The sequence below is a fragment of the Ochotona princeps genome, chromosome 11 (assembly GCF_030435755.1).
Source record: "Ochotona princeps isolate mOchPri1 chromosome 11, mOchPri1.hap1, whole genome shotgun sequence".
NCBI classification, from domain to species: domain Eukaryota; kingdom Metazoa; phylum Chordata; class Mammalia; order Lagomorpha; family Ochotonidae; genus Ochotona; species Ochotona princeps.
Window position 1 is genome coordinate 33,446,795 of NC_080842.1, and position 15,871 is coordinate 33,462,665.

The 15,871-nt window shown below is 36.7% G+C and overlaps 1 pseudogene; it reads right to left on the minus strand.

The window, feature by feature from the left end:
• Nucleotides 1–934: 934 nt before the first annotated feature.
• LOC105942594 (G1/S-specific cyclin-E2-like) overlaps nt 935–15,871 on the minus strand; it is a 108,789-nt pseudogene continuing 93,852 nt past the window's right edge.

Below are 15,871 nucleotides of genomic sequence, written 5' to 3' on the forward strand. Positions count from 1 at the left end.
AAAGGAATACTTACAAAAACGGAAATTAAAACACTAATGTCCTCAAGAAAAGGAATAAGATGCTAATCATGAAGAATAGTAGGTTATTATGAGAATATCAAATTGAACCTGCATGTGGCAATTTTATTTGCAAATGGATAATGAAAAACAGTGAATGGTATTATTAGTTCTATCATAAATATTTTTAAAGAAACCAGGATAAAGAAGAATATTTCTAGTGAGAAGTTTTTGTCTTGAATAGAAAATTATTTGTGATAGCTATGCCTTTTCCAGATCAACAGTTTATACAGATGAAATTCCATGAATTGTAGCTGAACTTGGCCTTTTGTGGGAATAATTAATTAATGAAAAATTCATGTGTTATGTTCTGGGGGACATTTTTATCTAAAAACACCATATAAAGAGTCTAGAAGATATTTTTTGTCCACATTACAAGGATGTGATTTATTTTATAATTTATGTACCTCAGTATATATATATCTGTATCACTTATTATATATTGAATATGTATGCTTACTGTAAATACACCCCCATTATCATATTTATTGCTGGATATTTTGTAACATATATAGTTACAGTGATGTGGGGCTCAGGGGCGAATGGGTCACTAATTGGACAAGATGGCAACTAGCAGTGGGGTCACTGATTCAACAAGGTGGCAGCTAACAGTCAAGGTCACTGTGTTAACACGTGGCGAACAAGGTGGCAGCAAGGGCAAAGATCTGGGCGTGAACCACGGCGGGGGTCAAGTTGTTCCAAAGAAACACTGGCCAGGGTCATTTCTGTCACCTGCTACTAGCAGGTGGAAGGCAGCTTCCTCAGTCATGCTGAGGACAACTGGCTCCTAGTTTCTCTCCTCCTGGAATTCTCTCAGATTGCTGGTCTGAGGCTACCCTATCTAAGAATTTCTATTCCCCAGATAAATCGGAACTGCTTAGATGGAATCCCTGTCGTGTCTGTGTCCCGCGCTGGGAGGCTGGATGGCTGGCAGCAGGCCCACTCCCTCTGGCAATGGGTTAATAGAAGAATCTGTAGGGGAGACCCCACACAATGAAACATTTTTTTCTCTGCCATATTTCTTTTTAAACATATATAAAGATTAATAAAGACACATTATATGTATATCCATTATTTCCAGTTTGCTAATCTCCTTTGTGAATGTTATAGTTTTGTGTATATGTGTTCTGCATATTAGTTGTTGCACATCAAAAGAACATATGATATTTGTCTTTCTGGGCCTGGCTTATTTCACTAAGCATAATGGTTTCCAGCTGTGTCTATTTTACAATGATAATTTGTCTATTTGCAAATGATAAGATTTCATTATTTTTTATGGCTGAATACTATTCCATCTCTTAGCTATTATGAATTGTGCTGCTATAGACATGAAGTTGCAGGGACTTTTCTTGTATGCAGATTTCATTTCACTTTGAATATTTCCAGGAGTGGAATGGCTTGATCATATGTAGATCCATTTTCAGTTGTCTGGAAAATCTCTCTACTGGACTTCCACAGTGGCTATACTAGTTCGTATTCCCACCAATAATTGCTTTGAACGCCTTTTCCACTAGCAATTATTGTTTGTTCATTTCTTTATGTAGGCCAATCTTAAGGATATTAGGTGGAACTTCATTTGTGGTTTTCATCTGTACTTCCATGATTGCTAGAGAATTTGAGCATTTTTTCATGTGTCATTTAGCCCTTTGAATTTCATCATTTGAAAAAATACCTGTTCATCTCCCTTTGCCTGTTTCTTAACTGGGTTGCTTGTTTTGTTGCTGTTAAGATTCTGGAGTTCTTTGTAAATCCTATGTATTAATCCTCTATATGTTGTATAATTTGTGAATAGTTTGCCCCATTCTGTTAGTTGTTTCTTCACTTTATTGACTGTTTCCTCTCACACTACAGAAGCATCTTAGCTTGATATAATCTTATTTATTTACTTATTTATTTATTTATTTATTTATTTATTTATTTATTTTGCTTTAACTGCCTGTACTTCTGCAGTTTTCTCTAATAAGTCTTTTCCTATGGAAGCATCTTGTAGTGTTTCTGATGTTTTCCTCCAGTAATTTGATGGTGTCAGGTCACAGGTTTAGACTCTTGATCCATTTAAAGTTTCAGGATAATAGAAAATGTCATTGACATCAACAGAAATGGTGCAGAAAACAATTTTACAAAGAAAGGTCCATAGCCAAACATACAAGTCTTTGAGAAAAGAACAGTCAGCAGACTTCATGGGAATCTTCCTTAAACACCACTCACCTTTCTTAGCATTAGCAATGTAAAGGTCTCAGGAGGTAGAAATAGAAATAACAATAACTCGATGCTAAAGAGAATGTTCTGTTAGAATATTTGTCAAAAACTAGGTGGATTGGGCCCAGTGTGGTAGCCTAGCGTCTAAAGTTCTCACCTTACATGCTCGAAGATCCCATATGGGCACCAGTCCTAATCCTGGCGGCCCCACTTCCCATCTAGCTCCCTGTTTGTGGCCTGGGAAAGCAGTCGAGGACGGCCCAAATCTTTGGGACCCTGCACCCCTGTGGGAGAACTGGGAGAGGGTCTGGGCTCCTGGCTTCAGATTGGCTCAGCTCTGGGCATTGCAACCACTTGAGTTGTGAACCATTGGAGGGAAGATCTTCCTCTCTGTCTCTTCCTATCTGTATATCTGCCTTTCCAATAAAAATAAATAAATCTTTAAAAAAAACTAGGTGGATTAAATACTATCTCATCCATCACTTATAACAAGTAGTTAAACAAATTTATAAGATAATGTTGAAGGACCAGCATAATGGCTCAACAGATTAATCCTCCAACTCCACGTGTTGGCATCCTATATATTGCTGGTTCATGTCCTGGGTGCTCCATTTCTGATTCAGCATCCTGTTTGTAGACTGTGAAGGCAGTGAAGGATGGCCCAAAATCTTGGATCCTTTTTCTGCATGTGAGGTTGGAAGAGGCTTCTGACTCTTGGCTTCAGATCTGTTTAGCTCCATTTGGGGAGCCATTTGGGGAGTGAAACAGTGGATGGAAGACCTTTTCTTTTCTTTCTGTTTTTTTCTGTTTCTTCTCTCTGTGAAATCTGCCTTTCCAATACTACTACATAAATAACTCCTTAAAAAAGAGATAATGCTGAATAAAGTACACTAACAGAAATTTTTGTGATGGTGTTCTATTTTAGTTTTTGCTTTCATTTTGCTGGTTCGTTTCTTTTTAGTTTCTGAAATTATGATGAGAAATAGCAATTGTTATTGTTGTGGTGGATGTTTGCACCAGCAGCTAAGTACTTGCTTGCAACACCTGCCTCCAATATTGAAGTGCCTAGCTGAAGTTCCAGCTACCCTTCTCCGATGCAGCTTCCTCCTGTGCATGTGCTGGGAGTTAACAGGTGATGGCTAAGTACTTCGGTAACTGCCACCAGCACAGAACACCCATACATAATTCTGGGCTCCTAGCCAGTCCCAGGTGTTGCAAATATTTGGGAAGTGCACATGTGAATGGTATCTCTCTCTCTCTTAACATATCCTCAAAATAAAATGAAAATAAATAAGTAAAATTTCAAAAGGAATTGCTATATTAATAGCCTCAGGAGTTATGCTGAATAAAATATAGCTATAAATTATCCAAAGTCTACTCTAGTGGGTAGGAAAAGTATTTCTTTTCAATCTGATTTGGTTTATCATTTTAAACCAGGAACCATAGTTGTACATTCACATTTCTAGATTAGTTGAAGAATGCTAAACAAAATAGACAAGCAGTGTTTACCAGAGCTCACAGACCCAGAAAGCCTTGTATTTTCTTGTACTGATGCCACTACATAATCAATAATGACATCTACTTGCTAGCAGATCACATGAGTGGCTAAGATCCACATTACAAAGTAGGCCAGCCTACAAAAGAATATGCAATCCTTTGGCCAAGACGTGTCTTGCTTAATTTAACTAATGTAATATGTTTCCCAGTACCACAACACACAAGTTTAATGGCTTCAATTCACATCAACATTTTATGAATCATTGTACATATTAGAAAAAGAAACTACTTTGAAACAATGAAAAAAAAAACTGGGATGCAATGCTAAAAATGGAGACCACCAATGTTAGTAATTTTTTTGAAAGCCTCAAACCAACATTACATTGTACTAAAACAACTTTATAGTCCTAAGCACAATTAAGCGATTAATCAACACTACGCATCTAACAAATCACAAGGTATAAATCAACATGATCTGAAGTGCAGAGTCATTGATTTCAGAAGCAGTTTCTCAAACAATAATATTTTTGAGAGGTAGGGTGGCCGGACATGCGACCACTTAAAAAGCTGTAATACAGAAAGGCACAGCTGGAAATCCATTTCGGAAAGCCATCAAATTAAAGTAGCAAATCGAGATTTGACAATAATGGCAATATTGCAGCCAAAATACTGGAAAAGTAGAATAGTAAGTGGAAACGTTTTTATATGACTTTAAAACAGTTGCAGATTGCATAGCAGGGTTGAATCCTCTCAAAGGAATAGAGACAGCAGAAATTTGTGGAAAGCCCATAATATTTTTCACAGAAAAAAAAATTTGTTTTCAAATATCTGTCTATTGCAAGTTAAGTGACCAAGAACAATTTTCTCTACTCCTCTGAATTGATTTCCCTATTTATGTAAATAGGATTCAGTTGTATGATTTGAAAGGGTTATTGTTGGCGGATGTAAATTTCCTATAAAGAATGTTCTCGCTGGCTAAAGTTTCTAGACAATAGTGGGAATTTTGACTATGATTATGAAATGTCTGACATATACTAATAAAGATCAAGTATCACTATTATAACAATGCTCACCACAATGAGAATTATTAAAATGAATAAAAACTTGAAAATAAAGGTGTATAATACATTGAATTCAGATATGACTTCTAAAATATTTCCATAGTTATTAAAAATGTCTGTATAAGACATATAATAAACAGGTAATGAATGAAGAGTTATATTGGTGAGTCTATGAACCCGTGGATGACATTTTCCTCCCCATGTCTGAGTCTATACTTACTGTAAGTAATCCTCAAGTATATAACTTACACAATCTAAGCCTTTTAGATGTACAGTTCATTAGAGACTGCAGGCACCTCTCTATTCAGTCATGTGCATTTCAAGTTATATGGATTTAAAGGTTTTTTTGCACAAAACAAATACTTTGAAATTCATTTCTGATGAAATTTTGAAGTATACTTCCCTCTTTAAAACATGCATTATTTGTAGCATATGAAAATATCAGTGTAGGGTCTGGCACAAAAATGTAGGGCCTAGCAGCTAAGGTCCTTGCCTTGCACTTGCCGGAATCCCATATGGGTGCCGGTTTTAATCCCGGCAGCTCCACTTCCCATCTAATGCTCTGCTTGTGACTTGGGAAAGCAGTCAAGGATGGCCCAAGGCCTTGGGACCCTGCACTCCCACAGGAAACTCAGAGGAGCCTATGGGCTCCTAGCTTCGGATCAGTGCAGCTCTGGCAGTTGTAACCACTTGGGAAGTGAATCATCGGATGGAGGATCCTCCTCTGTCTCTCCTCCTCTTTGTATATCTGATTTTCCAGTGGGAATGGAATAAATCTTAAAAAAAAAAAGAAACTTTGAATGTAAGTTAGTGTAAATAGAAATACAGTAGCTCAAGTATTTGAAGCAAAGTTCAGTGGAGGTGTGTACACTGAGGGAGTGATCTCAGTTTTGTTCAGTTTTATTTAATATCTCCTGGGAGGAACTATCAGCCTGAAGTTAATTCTAATCTAAGCTAAGTTTCTGTTCTTTTTGTTATAGGTTCTTTTCTATTGTGTTTGCTGCTCATTAACTTTTTTCCTTCTTAAAGTCACAGTTATCTTTCCAGGTTTTTAAAAGATCTTCTTTTTGAAAGATCTTCCTTTGCTTTAAAAAAAATCTTAATTTTTCAGTTTTAAATTTCCTAATTAATGAAAAATGGTAGATATCTAGTCTCCAATTCTATTCTTTTTAGAGGAAAGACAAAGAAACAGCAGATAAAAGATCTTTTTTTGTCCCCCTTCTCTCTGTAAATCTGCCTTTCTAGTAAAAATAAATAAATCTTTAAAAAAGAAACAGAGATCTTCCATCTGCTGTTTCATTCCCAAAATGGCCGCAACATGCAGGTACAGGATCTCAAGTGTTTGGGTCATCCTCCATTGCTTTTCCAGGACATCAGCTGGGAGTTGGATGGGAAGTGGGGCATCCAGGACATAAACGTGGCATACCATGTGGCATGCCAGTCCCTGAAAGTGGAAGATTAGGTGGTTGAACCACAGCACTGACCCCACAAACCTGTTCCCAATCAACCAGTTTCAGACTCTTTAACAATCTCTGATCAGCAAGTCGTGTAATCTAGAACAAATTGCAATAAAAGAAACATTTCTTAAATTTAAAAATGGGAAAGCTTTGTGTGTGTCAATGTGTGTGTTTTACAGAACGAATGAAATCTGGTTAGAGATGTTCAGTCACATACATTGGCAATAGGATGTGCTATTAATGTTAGGGAAGGATGAGAAAACTGTCATTGAGAGGGCATGTTTTAACTATTTCAGAAACGTCAATTGGACTGTTAATACCTCAGCTGCCATGTTGTCTCATTTACATGCAGTGTTATTGGCACAAATCTTGAAATTCAAATCATATCACACTGTTGAATCATAGTAAATTATCTGAATAGTTTTACACTCTTGACTATTTTTTTGAAGATTTATTTATTTTTGTTGGGATGCCAGATATACAGAGAGGAAAAGAGACAGAAAGAGCTTCCATCTGCAGATTCACTACCCAAGTGGCCACAATGGCAAGAGCTGATCTGATCAAAAGCCAGGAGCTTCTTCCAGGTCTCCCACCTGGGTTGTGGGGTCCCAAGGCCTTGGGCCATTCTCAACTGAATTCCCAGGCCACAAACAGGGAGCTGTATGGGAAGCAGCTTGGTCAGGACATGAACCAGCACCCATATGGGATCCCAATGCATGCAAGATGAGGGCTTGAGCCACTACGCTATGGCGCTGGATCCTATACTCCTAACTATTTTATATGTATAGAGGACCATGGTCTTTTTTAGTTTTTGATTAGTATAGATTAATCATTTGAGGGTCTCTACTCCAGCATTTCTGCAAAGGCTTATGTACCCTTTTGTCTAAGAAACCTTATCAGGCCAGTACTCTGGAAGGGAATAGATCAAGAGTAAGTGTAAAGGGAAAGTTAGCTAAAGTAATCTGCATATTACCATACCTGCTAACTTTTTATTATAATAAGTTAATGGGATGACACTACCATTGCTACAAGTCCTTTCTGAATCAGAAATTTAGTGATTGCACTGTTTTGTAATCAGCAAAAGTATGAAGCTGTTTCTGCAAAGACCTGTTTGTGAGAATGAGACACTGTATAGTTGCTTCACAAGTACAAACTCAAAATGCTAATTAGGCTTTAATGACCTTTGTGAAATTTCTTTGGGAAAAATGAATCTTGACTTTTGAAACTAGTAAAACAATTAGGAAATGGCTATTCTTGGTTATTTCACTTGTATATTGTGAACAATAAAATAGAGTAGTTTCATAAATGTGTATTCATGTAGAATAGGGGAAAGGCCACATTTGCATGGAGATTCAATTTATAATTGTTTTTATTCTTTTTTATTGATGCTTAGTGAATTGGATATAAAAGGCATTATTTTTTAAAGGACAGTAAAATTTGACTTATTGTATAGCTGGGTAAACACTTCTAATAATTATAACAATAATTTCACCCTGTGTTATGCATAATATTATGGGATAAAATAAAAACATTTATTTATATGTCAACTTCAGCAATTCTGGTATATTTGCTAAAAAAAGTCAAAAGGACTTGCCCATTAAAATGAATTTTGTTCTTTTATCAGGATTAGCACAATCACACTTAAAAGATTAAATGAAACAGAACATAATAATCACAGAAAAAGCAAAAATACATCATGCTTGGACTCCAGGGATGCTTTTGGTAACATAATTAAATTCAATACATTAGTAAAGTATGATAAGTTTTAAAATAATGAGGTTTTTTTTTTTCTATTGAAGCACTGGAAAAAACAGAAACAACATATATAGGAGACAAGAAACACAGAAAATCCTAGGCCATTAAGAGCATAATAATGGGTTAGAGATGACATAGGCTTAGATTACACAGAGAGAAGAGAATTCAAAATGAAATGGGGAAGTCTTGGGGAGCTACAGTAAGGAGCCTTCTCAGAACTATTTACTTAGAAAAACAATGCAAATTTTCTGGGTAAGGAGAATGTATAGCAGGATGAGTAATTTGGATGAGACTTGAATATATGATATTCATCTATTTTCTGGGTGTCTGTCAGTAAAGACAGCTGCTCTGAATCTCAGTTGTAAAACGATATTCATAATTTTTCCTTACAGAATTTCTGAGGCTAATAATATGACAATCCATGGAAAGTTCTTAGCACAGAGGCTGGCCATGTGGTATGCTTGTCATGATTATACTATGTTCATTATTACATACTAATAATTATACTACTACCTTATAATTATATTATTATAACAGCCAAAAGCCATCACCTGGAAGTGACTGGGGAGAAACAATTCCATGGAGGCTAGGCTGTGGATAGACCTGCAACTGGTCTCTCGCGCAGAATGGGGAGCACAGACTACAGAGGAGAGAGGAGCGTATGGAAAGCAGACATAATGCACTTGATGGCAAAGATTTGCTGGCAGTTTATACTCAATAACTGTCATACCATTATTTCAATCCAGGGAGATCTGAGTGTATTCTGACTGGAGATGGGACCAGTATTCTGTAGAGCAAGATTAGACTGCACAGAAAATTTGACAGTATAAGAGAAAAACAAATTCAACAAAGACTAGGCAGCATGCCTGCAGGGTACATGACATAAGGCAAAAACACAGTGAGAAATCCAGGAATGACAAACATATGGGTGTCTGTGGCCTAATAAAATGCCTGACACACTACTTTGTGGATTCTGACAACTGCAATGTTTTATTAGAAGCCATAGAAAATTGCCATGTAATTTTCTACATTATTCTGAATTATTTGAAGTAGAGTTTTGGGGGCTAGTGCTCTGGAATAGTAGGTTAAGCTTCGATACACTATGCCAGTATTTCATGTGGGTACCAATTCAAGTCCCAGCTGCTCTATTTCCTATCCAGCTCCCTGCTAATATAGCTGGGAAAACAGCAAAAGATGATCCAAGTTCTTAGGCTCCTGAACTCATGTGGAAAACCCATGGATGCTTTTCAGGCTCCTGGCATCTGACCATCCTAGTTCCGGCTGTTGTGGCCATTTGGGAAGTGAATCAGGAGAGAAAAGAACTTCTCTATCCTTCTCTTTCTGTAAAATTTGACTTTCAAATAAAAAAAAATCTTAGAATAAGGAAAGGTTGTGCTTTTTTATTGTATTTAATCCAGCAATAGTGGCTTTACCTTTCTCTCCAACTATTTTGATTTTCTTAAATTCAGGGCAACCTTTTAAGTCCAAGAGATTTAAATACTAAGAAGATATTGTTCTTGATTCCTCATACCTTATCAAGAGCATCCTGCCTTCTATTGAAAGGTATTTTAAAAACTGCAATGGAAGTATCTAGGCCATCTTAGGACATATCCTGAGGTTGGGCTCCCATAGGCAGAGGAATAGCTCTTCTACTGCATGCTTGGGTGCCTTCCCAGTGGTCATTAATGCCACCAGATCCCTGGAGAGCCTATTTTTAAGTTCACTTTGCAATTCTAGCTATACACATAGCAATATTTCACTGAAACACTCTGTCATCTGCACTTGTTCTTCCTCCCTATTTCCAAATAATAGGGTTTTTCTATTCTTGTACTGGATGAATTTTGCTAGAGTTGTCAAAACAAACGACTCCAAACTGAGGGACTTCAACAACAGACGCTTGTTTTCCCCAAATTCTGGGGCCGGGAAGTCTGAGGTTGGTTTTTTCGGAGACTCCCCACCCTCCTCTTTTGCTCTTGATAGCTGTCTCACTCTTGTCAAACAACCTTTCCTCTATGTAGAACTTTCCAAAAGTTTTCTTCTTACAACAGCAGCAACCACGTTGAATTAGGGCCCCAAGTGATCTTAGTTTAAATAATCTTTACAGACTCTTCCTTCAAAAAAAAAAAAAAATCTTTCCAATCAAACTTCTGGGAGTTACTATTTCACCATGTGAAATAACCTATAAGAGTGTTAATTAATAAAATCACTTCATTTTTCTCTGGAACCAGAACTATTGATTATGTCTTTCCTGCATACCCACTGCTCTCTGCCACTCCCTCACTTCACTATTTCCCTCTCCTCATCAGATTGACAGGCTCGGAAGCTGAATGTCTATTAATAAGACATTCAGACTTTGATGACTGAGCTGTCCTGATAATGCCTTTTGTCTCTCCATACTTTCAGATCCAGTCTCTTGAATAAGAAAGCTTCTGCAAGCAGGACTCTTTCCAAAAATGCTAAAATGTATCTGACTGTTAAGGATTTGAATGTGCATTACAGGTGTGAAATAAAGATTTCTGAATTCATATTTTTAGTTACCAGGTAAAGCACTGTTTAAGTATTTTATGAAACAGATACTGGCTTCATATGATCCCCAACTAATAATTTCAGCTAAATATCTGGAACCCATAGTGGACCAATCAACAGCAACTTATATCTCTACAAGCTGTTGCCATGAAGCCTGGATAATCAGACAGTTGCTGCCCACCCACCTGAAGATAGCAATATGTGTACTGGTTATGATCTGGGACAATGGTGCAGTTTTGTGACATTATGCCATTTCCATTTTTAGAGGATTCTAGGTGCTCTGGAGCAAAAATTCCATCATAGCTTGTTTCAGGACTTGGGAGGAATTCAGGGAATATTCAGGACCTAGGTCTGCTATTAATCACTTTGCGAGACCCAGAAAGTCTAGAAGGAAGAGTTTATGTCCCAACAATCTTGCTCTTTGCAGACCTGTATTTGCAGAACAGAATTCTTCAGAAAACTTAGACTGGATCCAAAGGTAATTGAGCTCCTGACTGAACATGAACTTTCCAGATTTACTGGGTTCTCTGTCCAACTGTCTCTGAATATATGTAAGTACTCAACTCTGTTCCTTTCACTTCCATGTGAATGCAAGGTGTATGGGTGCTGGTTCCTGTCCCAGCTGCTCCACTTCTGACTCAGTTTTCTGCTTGTGATCTGGGAAAGTAGCAAAGGCTTGCCCAGGGACTTGGGACTCTGCACCCACATGGGAGACTTGGAAGCTCCTGGCTGTGGATCAGCCCTGGCCATTGCAGGCATTTGGGAAGTGAAACAATGGGTGAAAGACTTCTCTCTTTCCACATCTCCTTCTTTTAAACATGCTTTTCAAATAAGAATAAATAATTTTTAAAAAACAGAGATGTCTGTGCCAGAACAGAAAAACAACAAAAAAAGGAATGACACTGAAAAAAATTTGCGGTGAAAGTGCTTCTCAAAAAATACTTGTATGACATAAATGCTTCTTTGGTGTTCAGACACAAAAAATTTAAAAGCATATATTCAAGGAAAAACAGTATGAAATTATTTGCATTACTTTATGATCCATTTTATTTATGTGTTATCAGCTATATTATCTCCGCTTTTGTTTTTTATTTTATTAACATAAAGTTTCTGTTTTTTCAGTCTAGATAAAGGTTTGTCAGTTTGGTTAATCTTTTAAATCAAAGGACTTTTAGTTTCCTTATATATTTCCAATTGTTTATCCTTTGTCTATTTCATTTATGTCTGGGCCAATCTATTTTATTTGCCTCCTACTGATATGTTTGAGTTTGATTTGTTATTTTTCTAATTCCTTATTGTTTAAAATTAGGTTGTTAATTTGACATTTGTTTCTTTTCTGTTATGGGCCATTACCATGATATACTTCTTTTTAAGTACTCATTTTGCTGTCTCTCATGAGTTCCTCTGTTGTGTTTACATTTTTTATATCTGGTGATTTTCTATTGACTTTCTGTCCGAATCCTGAAGCAACTATTGTAAGGGGAGTACTTAAACCTTCTACTTTGAGATTTTGCTATTCATTTTTGCTTTATATATTTATGCATTCTGATGTGGGTGCCTTTTTAATTTTAATTGTTGCATCTGCCTGAATAATTGAGCCTTTTAACAGTATATGTTTTCCTTTTTACTTGTAGTAGTTTTTGACTGAAAGTCAATACTGTTTAAAATAAGTATAGTCATCCTTGCTTTCAAAAGGCATGCAATCAACTAATATAAAAATATGAACAAATAGAAAATTGTGTTTTGTTTAATGTTATTTATATAAAAGAAACAAATTTTGTGTATTTCTTATATGCAGTTTTAAAAACATAATGATACCTCCAACTGTACTCTGTTATTCTTCCTCACTGCCACTTTCCTATTCCTTCCTTTCTTTTTGTTCTTTACTTTTTTCAGTAAACAAGGAAACTCCATCAGTAATATAAAAAAAAATCCTTAAAGCTAGGAAATCCCTAGGACTGCGTGGCTTACTGTTGAATTATACCAAACAATACAAGAATTAAAGGCAACTCTTATATTCTCTCAAAGAAAAGTAGAAAGGAGGAAGGGATTCTAAACACAGGAGACTGGAATTATAATGACACCAAAACTAAACAAAGTTAGTGCAAGAGGTCTGACACTGTGGTGAAGTGTGTTGAAATTCTGCCTACAGTGCTGACATCGTATATGAATGCTGGCTCAAGTCTCAGCTGGCTGCTTCACATCCAGCTCTCTGCTAATGTGACTGGGAGACAAAAGCATAAGATGGCAAAATTCTTGGGCTGCTGCTACCTGCCAGGGAGACTTGGAAGATGCCCCTGGTTTCCATGTGGCCCTGCTCTGGCCATCACAGCCATCTGGGGGAGCAAATCAGCCAATGGGAGGTCTTTGTCTCTCTCTCTCTCTCTCTCTAATTCTGCCTTTCAAATAAAGACATCTTTCATTACAGTTATTAAATGATTTATCAAAAATGAAGGTTAGAAATAGAGGTATCACTTTACCCCTAAATCTATATCATAAAATGCATGAAATGTGTTCAGTTTAAATAAATAAAATAAATTAAAATAAAAAACATTATCAGCTAAAATATTAAAAAAATATTTTGCAAATTTAAACATTCTTTCTGGATCAACATCTCCAATAAGCAGGACACTGAGGAATTTACAATATATTAAAGCCTTTTATTAAAAGCTCATAGCTAATGTTATATTTGATGAGAGGAAAGCCTGAAAGCTTCTCCCTTAAGATCAGGAACAAGTTAGAAAATAGGTACTTTTTCGACTTGGCTCACTGCAGTATTGTGGTGTTTGAAGTCTTACCCAGAGCTGTCAGTCAAGGAGAAAAAATAATAGGCAGCAAACTCAGAGAGAAAATAAAGTTTGTGTGTGCTACTTGGAAAGTCTGGAAGATTTTACCAATAACTCTTAGGATGAATGCATTTGAGGTCCTGGGTTGTGTCACAGAGAGCTAAGCTGCTGTCTACAATGCCAGCGTAGCATATATGAGTTGGTTTGAATCCTGAGAGCTTTGTTTCCAATCCAGCTCCCTGCTAAAGTGCCTGACAAGGCAGCAGGGCATGGCTCCCAGGTAGGAGATATGAGAGAAATTGTGGCTCCTGGATTTGGATTGGTCTCAACTTGGCCTTTGTGGCCATGAGAGGCGCAAATCACTGAAGTCTCTCTCTCTCTTTTTTGCTTTCTCTCCCACGCATGCATTGTCAACTGCACATCAAATAAAATAATTAATCTTTTCAACCCTGGGCTTGAGTAAATATTTATCAAGGAACTTGAGCAAACGCGTAACAGGTACATGAAAATAATGCTCATCATTATTAGACAAATCAAATAAATCACAAATAGATGCATTTACACTATTTAGGATGATAATATGATAAAGGCAAAATGTTTTGGCAAGAATGTGAAGAAAAGGGAAATATTGAACTATGTGAGAAGGCATGCAAAATGGTTTGGCTCCGAAAACAGTATGAATTCCTCCTGTACCAAATAAAAATAAAACTATAATTTCATCTAGCAACCCCATCATTGGTTTATAAACCAAGGAAATGAAATCAGTAGGCTGGGGAGATAGCTGCACTCTGATACTTATTGCAACGTTATTCATAATGGCCATGTATTGAATCAGCCTAATGGAAACAGAAATGTATATAGACACGATAGAATACTATTCAGCTTTTAAATAGAAGAAAACTTTGCCATATGTGACAACATGAACAAAGCTGGAAGACATTATGCAGAGTGAAATAAGACAGACACAGAATACAAACTCTTTATGACCTCATTGATATTGGAATCTGAAAAGAGAGTTGCAGAAGCAGAAAATACAATGGTTGTTTGCAGAGCTAGGACTAGAGAAGTGGGAGATGATCAGTAAGAAGTGCACACTCAATTCCATGATGAATGAGTTTCGAGTGGTCATATGGTAATTTATAATTAAGAATGCTCCACTATGTCCTTGAAACTTGGTAAGACAGTGGATCTTAAGTGTTTTCACCACAGATTTATAAAAGTGATTACTCTGAAGAGATATTATGCATTAATTTATCATGGTGGCAATATATATACCTCAAGTCATCATAATGTATACTTTTAAATATATATAATTTGGTTTTGTTGATTTTAACTTACTTTCCTACATTTCTCAATAAAGCTATGAAAACAAAGTTAAATGAACGATCCCAGCAAAAAATTAAGACTAAAACAAAGCAAAACACAAAATGACAGTTAAAAATTTTCAAAAATGATTGCCATATTTATTACCTTGATTGTGGTGAAGTTTACAAGGTTGTCTACATATGTCAAAAACTCACTAAATTGTGTATGCTAAATGTACACAGTTGCTTTTATGCCAATGATACCTTAGTAAAAATGCTTAAGAAAGGAGAGGAAATTTTAGGGCAAGATTATTTAGCAAACTGCTAATGCCAAGGGACGAAAATAAATACAGAGCTACAGGCAATAGTACTCTGCCACCTTTAAATGTGTGAGAATTCAGAGCAGGTGAGGCCATAGGGAAAAACCAAGAACTGTGAAAGTGATAAAATGAAAATTGTGGGGAAAATAAGATTATGTTCACAGTGATGGCCAAATTCACACGTAGAAAGTGTTAGCATGGATGGGGAAGAGGGTTATTTTTCCAGTTAAATCAGTTATTAAGGGAGAAGAGGAAATGAATAGATACCTCCTCCACACTGCAACATTTATATTGCCAAATGGTTGTATTTTAAAATAATAAGTTTAATGGACAATCATGTGTCGTCCTCTATTTTATTAGAATATGGTCAGAAACTGAAAATAATTTCATTTGGGATTGGTGTTGTGGTGCGGCATGTTAACCCACTGCCTTGCCATGCCAACATCTCCTATCAGAGTGTTGGTTCAACTCCTGACTGCTCTACCTCCCATCCAGCTCCCTGCTGGAAAGGAGTGGAAGATGACCCAAGGGACAGAGCGTCCTTGCCCCTTCCACAATGTGAGGATTCAATAGTGTGTGCTCTCTGGAGCAGAGTGAGCCCTTAGAGGACACGGTCTGCAGGTTCCTTGAACTTGCCCCTAGCCTCCAGAAATGTGAACAAGACATTTTATTTATAAATGACTTAGTTTAGGGCCTTTCATATATGTATGAATAATTAAAGCACCTTTAAAATATTATTTAGTGTAGTTGCCTATTGTGTGCTCTCCCTAACAATATGAGGAAGAACATAACCAGCCTGAAACATCCAATGCCTCATGCTCTTTTCCTTAAGGGAGTTTATTCAAGCTGGCTCTTCTATCTATACTTGTTGATTTACTGCCAGATGTCAGAGTTAGCCAGACTGAAAGT